An 11,977-nucleotide genomic window follows, 5' to 3' on the forward strand; every position below is an offset into this window, starting at 1 on the left:
CGTTAACAGTCAGCTCGTTACGACGTTTAGAGAGCTTTGAAATGTGGGTATTTCGTCGTATGCTGAAAATTCCATGGACCGACCACGTTAGAAATTAAGAAGTTTTAAGACGTATGAATAGAGAACGTGAACTCACAGAAATTGTCAAGAAGCGTAAAACGTCTTATCTTGGACACATGTTTAGACACGACAGGTATAACTTCTTTTAGCTTATTATAGAAGGGAAAATAGAAGGCAGACGCGGCCCGGGTAGACGACAAATGACCTGGCTGCGCAACATCAAAGATTGGACAGGATTAGACTTTCAAAGTTTAATAAGGAACGTCCAAAATAGGGAAGACTTTGCAGAGGTCATCGCCAACCTTCGCTAAGAAGACGGCACCTAAAGAAGAAGAATTAAATAACGAGAAACCTAAATATGGACGTGGAACTCTAATTAAATTTGTGATAAATATCCAGGAAAATATAATAATTGTGATGAAAAACTCAGACGAAAAGAGCATCCGCAATGAGATTGAATCCGAAGAGATTAAATGTTTTATCAACTTTATTAATCATTTCATGAGCTAAAAACGCACACATACTTCCAATAAGTTTTTATTTCTTTCGACGAGCCGATAATGGCAATGCCACCTACAAATCTAAGCCGTCCAAAAGCCCAAAAGCAAACATTTCTTGCGCAAAAGCTTCATCCTATTTTTCCCTAAATTTAATTTATTATATAATGTCGCTACTTAGCGAAGTGGAGTCTACTTCAGTTTTGTGATTCGTGCCGAGAACTTCATTCGGGAGCTTTCACCCCCACTAAGTGGTCGAAAGAGTTAATAGAGTTTTAGTGTGGAAAGATAAGTAGTCAAAAAGACGTTAAAGGTGAGTTGTTAAATATATTTCTTAAGACAAAGTGAAAAAATCGTATTTGATATAATAACTATCATATTATTTCAAATAATTTGTCAAATATAATTTTGAAATATTTGGTACTTATGTTAGTTATTTTTATAGATTGTACAATTACCCTCTTTTAAGTATCCTGAGGGATACTTTAAGTTATTATCGCTATGTCATCCGCATATCTGATGTTGTGGACAGTTTCTCCTCCAATTCGAACTCCACATTGTCCTTCTGCAGACTTTAAATGCAACCTATTTTTGTCTGTTTTTCTTTACTTGTTTCTTCTTTTGCTATTTTAACTATTACTTTCTGTATTTCCTTTTCTTTTGATGTTACATCATTATTCAATTAGATGGGATCTTTGTGGAGCTTCAACTTACTTGTCTTATTTAATATCTCAATTTTATCGTTTTATTTCATTCATCCTTTCTTCATTTTTGTCCTTTAATTTTTGCATCATTTTAATCATGGTATCCTCTGTCTTTTCCTTCCTCTTCCTGTCATTTTTAGAAGGTATTCGCTTTGTTATTTTACTTTTTCCAAAATATATAATTCCGTAACATAACATCGCAAATATATAACAGCTTAGTATCCGTAATTTGAGTTGCAGGCTCAGCTAATTGCTTCGAAGTAGTTTTCTCATATATTAAATGTTAATCAGATTTTCCCTATTCTTAATACAACAAGAATCTTTATAAAATGACACAACAAATAAATAGAATAGAAAAAGTTACGTTAAAACTAATTAGAATAGAAATATGCTTTATTGTCACTGAAAATTGTACAATTTTATGGACAAAGCTTACAAAAAGTCAGAAAATAAGAATAACCATAGTTACAATTTACTGAAATTATATAAATCACCAATATAGCAAAATAAATCATAATAAAATAAAGAATCCATTGCAAAATTTAAATAAATTGCAAATTTTATTTTAAAAATAAAACCGTACGAATTAATCAGTTTGCTGCATATAATACGTACCGAAATATAAATAAAAATACTTTGGTTACTTGTTCCTAAAGGTACTGTAATTTCTTAGTTATTCGTTAAGAAACTCTTTCACTGAATAATATAGTCTTTCAGATAGTTGAGCTTTTGTCATTTTACGGAACTTGGGGAAAGATGTTTCAGATTTAAGTTGTAAAGGGAGATGGTTGTAAAAGTTGTTTTTTGTTGAATATATTATAGATTTTTTTACTAACTCAGTGGAAGGTATCGGTAAATAAACATCAAAGGTTGAATTTCTGGTGTAGTAGTCATAATTAGGTCTTCCTGACAAAAAAAGTAAAGGTGTTTACGAAGTAAGCAATCAGTTTATTAAAGATATAAAGAAGGAAGCATTAAAATCCCGTTTGCTCTATTTTGTAATTTAAAGGTAACATCAGATTGGGCATCTATACTAGAACCCCAAAAAGGAAGACCATATCGAAAAGAAGTCTCGAACAAAGAAAAATATGTTATTTTAGAAGACTTTTGGAACCTTAATCGATATCCTTTGAAACAGATCTTATTGCATAGCAGGCCGAGACTAGTTTCTTACTTAACAAATCGATATGAAGGGACCATTTAAGGTTGCTGTCTGTAAAAATATCAAAAAATGACTACTACTACTACTACTACTACTACTTTACTCTCTTATTCACGTTAAAAGGGTAAATTAGAGTCGGAACCGGTTTTTCTTTTAAGTAGATTAGAAGTTGTGGTTACATGAAGAGTTTCAATATTAGAGTTTCTCCAGGTGATACTGGTATCATCAGCAAGAAGAAAAATTTATTCATCGATTTTTAAATTATTGATGTCATTTATAAAGAGAAGTGGAGAACCCAATACTGAACCTTGTGGTACTCCACATATAATGCTTTTGTGACTAGAGTCAGTATCAATTGCTCTAACGAGTTGTTTCCTATTTCCCAAATAAGATTGAAACCAACTTAAAGAAATACTGCGAATTCCGTAGAATTTTTTTTTTATCAAAATATCGTGATTTACACAATCAAAAGCTTTGGCATAGTCACAAAAACAGTGGCAGTATAAAGATTATTGTTTAGTGCTTGGTAAACCTCATGTAATATAGAAAACATAGCATTACTGATACATTTATTAGATAAAAGGCCGAACAAATTTTGTGATAAAATGTTGTTTTCAGCGAGTCGGTTTTTTATAAGTATCTCAATAATTTTGGATAGTAAGGCAATAGGTCTATAGTAAACTCATTTGAGTTTTTACCACCCTTATGAAGAGAGTGTAATGTTAATGTAATAATATTAGTGTAATAATTATACTAATGTTTGTATTTTGAGAACTATTTCCGAAGTGAAAATTGAAACGTCAATAAACTTTAATTGTGGCTTATTCCCATTTAAATAGTAATTACTTTAACATGCCACAAGAAAATAGCTTCAGAACAATATTGAAGAATAATAATGGCTATCTTTAGGCACTCTGGAAATATACCTTTTTCAAAGGAATCATTAATTGGTGAGACCGGGACTTCTAACATATTTTTTAGATTTTGAAAATGTTTATGAATAGTCCATCAGTACTACAGGAAGATTTGATTTTGATTCTATTGATTGTTTGGATCTGTTCAGATTTAATCAACTGGTCTTATAAAAAATGAATTCGAGACCTTTTATGAACTGGGGAGATGGGAAATGGAATCTTCTGGTAGCAAAATAGTTGATGCTATATTTTTACTTACATTAACGAAGTATTCATTTAGATTTTCAGAGTTTTAAGGGAAAATGTTTGAGCTGTGCTTGTTTTATTTCGAAGATTGTTTATTATGAACCAAGTTGCTTTTGCAACGCTTTTAGAGCCTCCCAGGCGATTTTTATAGTACGCTTTTTTAGTTTTTTTGATAAGTTTTAGACAAGTTTATCTGTACTTGGTAATATATTCAGTGACAGAGACGTTGGTAATAAATTTCTTGAGGTATAGTAATGAACGCATATTCTTGGCTGACATGCGGATACGTTTGGTAACATTTGGAAAATACAGACATCTAAACAATCACTGAAATTATAGTCCACGTCCACAGAAGGAAAATGCCACCTAGAAGTCAAGCATAAATTTTGGAATTCACAAAAGTTCTGAGCCAAAATATCCTATCTTAACGTAGGATTTATTGAGAGTGTTAAACTTGGTATATACTGCTTCATGATTAGTTCCTGCATTAATAATTATAGCGTACATCAAGGGCTGAAAAATCTGAGATAATATAACCAATTATGGTAAATGTTGTTTTAGTAATTCTTGTAGGAGAATTAAAATTAAGCATAGATGAAAGACCTTTTTACAAAATTGTGTGATTTTATAAGCGTTTATTTTGACCTTCCAGCAATACTTAAATCAGTTCCTTCGTTGCAATTATTTTTTTGTTATTTACAGGTTATATTTACATCTTTGCATCAATAATTGTTCATTCAATATGAAAGAAGTGACTTTTATCTGGACATTTGTACTAGTTTCCGTTATTATAGCACAAATCGAACCATCTACAACTGCTTGTACCAAACCATTGGCGTACTCGGACCAAGAGATCTCTAAATATGCAAAATGTATTAAAGCGTACTCGATCAACCAAAGGTACTGTACCCAATATTTTCTTTTTAATTTAGAAAACATGTAAAAACAATTTTTTTTAAATGTCAATAAAATTACGTTATTTATGTCTATAAATTATTATATGTCTATGGATTATTCATTAGCGGGTAGATACCTCTAGGGTAATTCCACGTCAATTATGCAAAGGTCTATACCCCTCCCGATTTGGCTTGAATTTTACAAGTATATTCTATACTATAAAATAAAATCATGATTTACCAAAATTGAACCTTCTAGATCCGAAATGGCGGTCAACGTGAAGAAGTCAATTTTTTCCAGTAAAAAAATGTTTTCCCGTGTTTTATCATTTTTTCTTGCATAGCCGGCTCTAAATGTTCAAAAAAATATAAAAAAAAAAATACATTTTCGATATAAAATTTTCCACTGAGGACGATCCTAGTATTAAAATTAGCCTAAATATGAAGAAAAATTGGAAAAATTCAAGAACCCTCTTTTTCTTAAAAAAAATCATATCTTAAAAGCTTACCTAAGTTTTTTTTTCAAAATTTAGGAAAAGTTGTTAAAAGGTATATACTTTAAAGTAAAAATAAGTACAGCTCCAAATTCCAATTTTTCCCAAATTGTATGTCTTTTTTGAGAGTTTTCTGAAATTTCTCAGTGTTTTCTAAAGCCAAATGCAATTCTGAAAACAGATTTGGATTTTCCGCTAAATTTAACAGAAAATAGTTTTAATATGATTTTTCAGCAATTGATTAGATCCTGAGTCATCGAAAAAAACATTGTCTTGCTATTTTCACAATTATAATTTTCTAGTGATTTTGCCCATCACTATGCGACGGGGATCCAATCAATTGTCATCTACAGTCATTCAACTCATTTTTTTCTATATTTCTCCTATTTAAGGCTTGGACGACAACAAAATGATATTTTAATCTGTTGTACAACTTTCATAAAAAATAAGTCACTTTTGGATAATCGCTGCACTTTTGCATATAGTCGTCTTGTGAAATCGATCTACGTATAAAAACCAGCATAATTCTAGTTTGGCAATTCATTTTTTGGGAAAGCTCGAGTTTTGTATTATATTTTTTACCGATCGCCAAACTCGTAGCCAATTCTTCATAGTATTCTCATCTACGCTATTTCCAATAAACTGTATTGCGGCTACATCGGGTCGTATTTCTAATGAATATGTCATATTTGCATTATTTGTTTAATGCTGGCGCAATCGATTTCTAATTTACACCTGATTGGTTCTTTACTGATTACTATAATTTGGACTTTCTTAGTTGATATCGTAGTATTAAATTCTTTTGTTCCTATTTTTACACTATAGACTAGTCTTTGTAAATTATCTTCATTTTGAATACTTATTTCTCACTCTTTATCCTTGTGCTGCGATAATTTTATTCATGATTAAATTTGGTTACCTTCTGCTCTATACAACCTGTCCGCCTTGGACATTTTTTTTTTTTTTTCTTCGCTACTTAAATCATTGATTTATTTAGAATGTGGTAATTACATAATTAAATTTTTAGGTACGGGAAACGATCAAATAGAGATGATCTCTTACAATATTCTCGACAAATCGAAGACAACCGTGAAGCTGATAATTTCCTTGAAGAGCTATATGAATATTTAAACAAACAAAATAGTTAAATGTTATAAATTTATCTGGATATTCTATTTATTAATTAAAAATTTGTAACATACCACTTAGTTTTTTACACATCCTAAAAAATTCCTTTTTATTTGTTGTTTCATTAAAAATTTTGTTGGCAAAAACATTATCAATAATAAATCGAAGAAACTTAAATAGATTATGAGGTTAATGAGTCCAAGAATACTGATTTAAAAATTTATGGATCCGAGTTATGGCAGAAATTAGAGAAAATTGCAACATTAAAATATTGCTTTCCAGTTTGTTGCTCCAAGTTCTGTTCAAGACTTTCGACACCAAATTGTGTTTGTACCTGAGGTGATCGAAAGGTCAAATTTTATTAAAGAAAATTTCGACACGGCTCCGTAAAGCATGTAAGTAATTAAGTCGATAGCTAAAATAAAGCAGGTAGTTAGATTTGCCCAATATGTATTGTCACTTGCGTCTAAATTTACACGAAAATTATTCAGTTGTAATTTATTTCTGGTTTGACGTTGACTTGTGCACATATATGGATATTTTAAAAATGAGTCTGATTAAAAATTTCTCGTAGTCGAGATTTATTAGTGGTGTAACATCACTATTTCTCGAAATACTCAAAATAGAAATTGTTAAAAAGCGGCGAGATATTTTTTTCGCTTCATCTAAAGAAACACTTAGTGTTCAGCAAAAGTATTTTCAATAGGCTGTGATAAAAATAAAAAAAAATTAATACAATATGTGAACTCTACTGGAACCAAAACGCCTCTGTCAGAACTGAAATGGGTGATACTGAAACCATAAACAACCAAAGAGGAGTTAGACAAGGTTGTATACTATCACCATTATTATTCAACTTGTACTCAGAGGACATCTTTGCACATGCTCTAGATGAAGTTACAGTGAAGTGAAGAAGAACTACAAATTCTGTTAACCAAAGTAGTGCGAGAAGGAGAACTATACGGCTTTAAGGTGAATGTAAAAAAAAAACCAAAACAATGGTAATTTCAAAAGAACACACACCAGTTATAAACATACTAGTCAACAACAATCTAGTTGAACAAGTGAAAAAGTTTAAGTATCTAGGCCGTTGGATACATGAAACCTTAGACCAAGAACAAGAGTTTAAATGTAGAATAGAACAGGCAAGAAACACCTTCTTAAATATGCGACAGTTACTCACTACCCGTAATCTTGATTTGTCCCTACGATACCGCATGATAAAGTGTTATGTATATAGTGTACTATTACACGGCGTGGAAGCTTGGACGTTAACAGTCAGCTCGTTACGATGTTTAGAAAGCTTTGAGATGTGGGTATTTCGTCGTATGCTAAAAATTCCATGGACCGACCGCGTTAGAAATGAAGAAGTTTTAAGGCGTATGAATAAAGAACGTGAACTCACAGACATTGTCAAAAACCGTAAAACGTCTTATCTTGGACACATATTTAGACACGACAGGTATAACTTCCTTCAGCTTATTATAGAAGGGAAAATAGAAGGCAGACGCGGCCCGGGTAGACGACAAATGACCTGGCTGCATAACATCAAATATTGGACAGGATTAGACTTTCAAAGTTTAATAAGGAAAGCCCAAAACAGGGAAGACTTTGCAGAGGTCATTGCCAACCTTCACTAAGAAGACGGCACCTAAAGAAGAAGATGTGATGATCTCACCAAGAGCTAAGTCACAAAAAGTGACTTAATACATAATCATGAAGCCGATTCAAAAAAGCTTGAAATAAAAATGGTAATCAATGCATGTAAAAGAAAAGCAGAATCGGAAAAGCCAGTCAAAATTATGAGAAATGCTGTTGTTAATGTGATGCCAATTTGCTGACGGTCCCTGACATAACTAGCATAAGAAAGAACATTTAAAACTGTCGTCGTAGAGTGTTACGTTACCAGGTCTGCTACCAAGAAGCATATTATCAGAAGTCCATAACGTGGTTAGTAATTATTCTTCTGAAATCTGTCTTAATGAAAGTTTTCTGTTTGAAACCATCACGAATTTACCATAATTGTACTTTCATGCAAAACAAATATTGGTTTGTTGTGTAAATTATAAACTTTGTATGTGGATGGTACATTTTCATATAGTACCAAATTTTTTCTTCAATTATTTACTATACATTGTAACGATTTAATTTGCCTACCACGTTGGGTATCACTTGTAACAATATATAATTGCTTATAAGGGCCTGAAAGTAAGCAATTACTGGACTAGAGTTAGGGTAAGCAAACAAACCGAAACGTTTGCGAACCATTTTGCTATGCATCCTTTTGTTACCAACATGGATATTTATTTGACGCACAATATTAAGCCGAATCAATATCAAACGCAACATACCAATCTGTGTTTTATAAACAAGACTAAAAATGTTTATATTATAAATTTCAGCGACGCAAAAAGATTGAGAATATTTTTCGGTGTTTATCATATACAAGGTAATTCGAAATGCTACAACATGGCTTGTAGCTTGTAGATATTATGTTTTTTTGGCGTACTGTCTGTTAAAGGACAAATTATCAATTCCATACAAAAATTTATTTTCTTTATTAAAATCTAAGATTTTTGTACATTTCAATTATCGTTAGAGCCAACTGAAATATTTGTGAACTTTGAAAAAGCAATTCTTTGTGCTTTATATGTGGCCCAATGTAAAAATTAGCGGGTGTCGTTTTCATTTACTGGTATAACTGGTTTAAAAAAATTCAATCTTTGGGTTTGGTACAAAAATATAAGAATACAAATTCAGAAATTGGGAAATGGTTAAGGCATGCGTTTAGTTTATGATGACCACGAATGCCTGTGAATCCTTTCATTCGAGGTTTATTTTTTCTTTTTATTTAACACATCCTTCTATTATTATCTTTATCGAAAAGTTAAAAAATTTATTATAAATTTAGTTAATAAATAGTTTACAAATATCAGCAAAAATTAAATATACTACCGTTAAGGCTAAATTGGCATTCGTATACTAGCAAATAAATCATTGTATGCATGTATATTAACTTTAAAATGTACAAAAATTACTAGTTGTAATATATTCAAATATTATCTATTACTGTTCTTAAGATATAAAATGTACATTATTGAAGTTATACTTCTATACGCGCGCTCCACGTTGGAAATTTGTATGGTAGTGAATCCGTGAAATCATTACGTATGTAAGATAATGAGTAAGAGAGAGACAGAAGATATATTTTCTCTCTCTTCCTCTCTCGAATATAAAAATGTTCCTTTTGTATATATAATTTAATATTATTTATATTATATAAAGATATATATTATACATATATAATAAAATATTTATTAATATTATTATTTATGTGATAATATGTTTTGTATTATTTATTAAATGTTCATAATTATATTAGTCTTTTGTATGTCAAAATAATAATCTGAATAAATCACTGTATGATCCAGAACTGTCAATTTTGAAATACGTTTGTGTCATGTCCTCGGTAGTATAGTAGTCAGTATCCCCGCCTGTCACGCGGGATACCGGGGTTTGATTCCCAGTCGGGGAGGACTTTTTTATTAATATTATTACATTATTGTCATTTTTAAATATATATACATCGGTTTAGAACGTCTTTCGACGTTGTCCGATACCTAAACACCATCTCTTCCTATCTTCGCAGACGTTTGTTGATAAATTTCTTTCGCTCATGGACTTGTTTACGCCGTGTTGCCATTCTAATCTGGGTCTTCCTCTTTTCCGTCGACCTATCGGTTGCCATTCTATTACTTTTTTGGGGAGTCTTGATGCTGGCATCCGTTGAACAATTGTTTCTTCTCTATATCTTGAGTTATATTTCCTTCTATTCCCATACGTTGTTTTATTACATCATTTCTGATTCGGTCTCGTCTGGAAATACCTAAAGATCTTCTCATTGCGTCCATCTCTACTGCTTCTATTCGCTTTTTGTTCTTTTCACTAATTCTCCATGTTTCAGCGCCATAAAGAAGAGTAGTTTTAATCATGGTCTCATATATATTAAATTTCCTTCCTTTCGTTATCTCTTTACTCCACAGTATACCATTGAGACATCCTAAGAATTTCTTTGCTTGAGTGATTCGTTTTTCTATTTCCCGTGTATCAGTTCCTGTATTGTCAAAGGCAACACCCAAGTAGTCATAGCTCTGACAGCAGGAAATATGTTGTCCGTTTTCGAGGTCTATGTTATCTGACTCGTTTCCAATACAAAGATATTTGGTTTTTGTTGTATTGACATTCATTCCCCAATCGTTATATTCTTCTATCAGTTTTCTTAGCATGTACTGCATAATAAAATACTGATGATAAATTGTCATTTTTAAATACTTACGGATATTCCATTTTAATTTGTATTGTATTATTATATGGAATTATGTTGCACTGTATTGTAGTGTATTTTTTTATGTATATTATTGTCATTTTTAAATACTTATGAATATTGCAGTTTAATTTGTATTGTATTATTATATTAATAACAAAATAAACAATGAATTTTACTGCAGAGTATGTGTAAAAAAATTTTGGATTCAACTCCTTTCATACATATATGAAAATAAAAATATACATTTTCATCAAAATATTGATTCAATCCTTCATTGTTAGTAAGTTGTTGTTAATTCTGTTTCTTTTTTTGCTATGTCTTAACTATAGAATTACATATGTAATGATTGTGCAGATTGACTCCCAAATAAATTTGTAACGGCGAATGCGTGTATAGACGTGTAACTTCCACCGGCAGTCCCACTGGACTGCCACACCCGTTTTTTTTTTATTAAAATAATTAAACTAATCATTAATAATGTTAATTATGGTATTTTGTTTATGCCGCAGCTATATTTATTTGGTGTCAAATATACATGTAAGATAAAAACAAGGCTTTGGGGCTGGTGTCGAAAACTGCCATTAAAAGCAAGCAAGCAATTTAATTAAACCCAGCCTGTGAGACATGTTCACCCTTAAGAATTACTTTCGGGTGTAACAATTCATTGGGAGCGAGGTGTATTAACTCGAGTAAAAACAGGAGTCACTCCATCGCGCTCCAATGCTCCAGACCATCCCTTTCCCCCTTAGCACTCTGATGCGCAATAGGGGCATAACTATCAGCCAAATGCTCTTCATGTGGGAGTCCTGGGTAATAGAACTCCAACATGGTTTCCTAATCGAATCAAACTCAGGACAGCGCATTGTCGTTATGATCCTGTTATCTTTATGTGGCTTATCCGCGAACTAAATATAGCTTACTTGGGTCTCAAGTCTCCGCTCTGGCCTAGGCTCAGTTCGGAGACTAGGTGCTCAAGGGTGTAACGAAATATTTTGGCTACCATATAGTAAGATTGGAAAGGGTAGAAGATTGGGGATAGAAATTACTGGGGGCGAAGATAGGACAAGCAAAACAAATCGAAACTTATGCGAATGGCACTCAGGGTTTGTTAGGAGAGCTGATATAAACTGGAATATTTATTTGAAACGCAGAATATTTAGCGGTTTCAATCAAGGAAAATAATACCCAAGAAATATAAACAACTCTAAAATTGTTTATTTTACTGGGCGACGCTAAGATCAATTGGAAGAATTCGGTGTTTTAATTTGTACGAATGGGAACAGAAATACACTAAGAGATTATTCTTTGATATTTCATATATATATATATATATATATATATATATATATATATATATATATATATATATATATATATATATATATATATATATGCGAGGGGGTTTTAAGGAATTTACAAATGCTACAAGGGGCCTACGTGCCCGGGTTTTGGGGTTTTTGTTAATTTTTTTTTGTTGGCTTGCGCCGGTTTTTGTTAGTATTTTTTTAATTTTTTTGGTGGCCGAGACCGTTTTGTATGTGTTTTTTTG

The 11,977-nt window shown here is 31.7% G+C and overlaps 1 long non-coding RNA gene across 1 annotated transcript; it reads left to right on the forward strand.

Annotated features, from left to right (window-relative positions):
* The first annotated feature begins 750 nt into the window (after positions 1–750).
* LOC140441630 (uncharacterized) lies at positions 751–6,174 on the forward strand. Its single transcript, XR_011951016.1, has 3 exons — positions 751–870; positions 4,286–4,483; positions 6,001–6,174. It is a non-coding gene; the product is annotated as an uncharacterized lncRNA (long non-coding RNA).
* The last annotated feature ends 5,803 nt before the right edge of the window (positions 6,175–11,977 follow it).

Source organism: Diabrotica undecimpunctata, chromosome 5 (genome assembly GCF_040954645.1).
Source record: "Diabrotica undecimpunctata isolate CICGRU chromosome 5, icDiaUnde3, whole genome shotgun sequence".
Classification (NCBI taxonomy): Eukaryota; Metazoa; Arthropoda; class Insecta; order Coleoptera; family Chrysomelidae; genus Diabrotica; species Diabrotica undecimpunctata.